Source organism: Leptonychotes weddellii, chromosome 7 (assembly GCF_054177405.1).
Source record: "Leptonychotes weddellii isolate Sample4059 chromosome 7, ASM5417740v2, whole genome shotgun sequence".
NCBI classification, from domain to species: Eukaryota; Metazoa; Chordata; class Mammalia; order Carnivora; family Phocidae; genus Leptonychotes; species Leptonychotes weddellii.
The window spans coordinates 70,545,116-70,546,760 of record NC_138375.1 but is presented as its reverse complement, the minus strand read 5'-3'; positions in this window follow the sequence as shown (position 1 = coordinate 70,546,760).

Here is a 1,645-nt window from a genome sequence, read left to right as displayed (position 1 = left end):
AAAAAAATAAAAATAAAAATATATAGTTTGTTTAGTATTACCAAATTTCCCTCCAGAAGAGGTGTATCAAATTGCATTCCTACCAGAAATGTATGAGTATGCTTGTTTCCTTACAACCTCATAAATGCCGCAGTTTTGAATTTTTACCAATATGATAGGTGAGAGAGTTTGAGATTTTTCCTTTTAAAGACCATTTCTATATCTTTTTGTGTGTGTATGTGAATTTCCTGTTTCTTGTCTTTTTTTTTCCATTTTCCTTTTTTGGAATTTTGTTCTTATGCCTATCAGTTTTTAAGATTTTCTTATATATTAGAGGTTTGAAGACTTCCAGTTAATATTCTAATTATTTTCTTCCATTTTTCAGCTTTTGATTTTGTTTTTGGTATTATTTTCAAAGCAATTTACTTCAAGTAGTAAATTATATCAATCTTTTATTGTCCTTAAATATTGAGTAAGAGCTCAAAATCCTTTACCTACACCAATGTTAAAGAGAAACTCACCCATGATTGTGGTACCTGCATGACTTAATGTTTTTACCTTACATCCCTAATCCATTTGCAGTTTATCCTTTGTGTGGTATGAGATATGGATCACATATAATTCACTGAAGAATAGGTTTTTTGCTCCAACAATATGAGATTTCACATATATGATATCCAAAATCTCCATATATTTTGGTGCATTTCTGGGCTTTTTACTTAAATCTAATAACTTATTTCCTTTATATCACTACTTAATTTTCAATTGTAGAGACTTTGTAAGCATGTTTTAATATCTCGTAGGTCTAGTTCCTCTACGTAGTTTTTCTGAGTGCTTTCCTATCTATTCTTTCATGCTTGTTTTCTTATATGAAATTTAGTGTCAACTTGTTCAACCCCATAAAAAATTAGGTATATTTCTGAGGATTAAGTTTAATTTATAAGTTAATATGGGGAGAACTGATATCTTTACAATGTTGACTTATCCTACCTATGAACCAGGAATGTCTTTCCATTTTCTCAGTCTGTTTTTATGTCTTTCAGGAGTATTTTATAAATTCCTTCATAAATGTTAGAACATTTCTTCTTAAGTTTATTCCTACATATTTAATCATCTTCATTGCTATTGTTAATGGAGATTGCTTCAGTATAATGTAGCTTCTTATTAGTTTTGTGTATGAAAGCTATTGATTATTGCATTAGTTTGCTAGAACTGCTTTATAGTACACAAACAGATAAAGGGCTGATATCCAAGATCTATAAAGAACTTCTCAAACTCAACACTCAAAAAACAAATAAACCAGTCCAAAAACGGGCAGAAGACATGAACAGACACATCTCCAAATAAAACATACAAATGGCTAACAGACACATGAAAATATGTTCAACATCATTAGCCATCAGGGAAATACAAATCAAAACCACAATGAGATACCACCTTACACCAGTTAGAATGGCAAAAATTAACAAAACAGGAAACAACAAATGTTGGTGAGGATGCAGAGAAAGGGGAACCCTCTTACACTGTTGGTGGGAATGCAAGCTGGTACAGCCACTATGGAAAGCAGTATGGAGGTTCCTCTAGAAGCAATATCCACAATAGCCAAACTGTGGAAGTAGAAAAGTAGCGCTACCCTATGACCCAGCAATTGCACTCCTAGGTATTT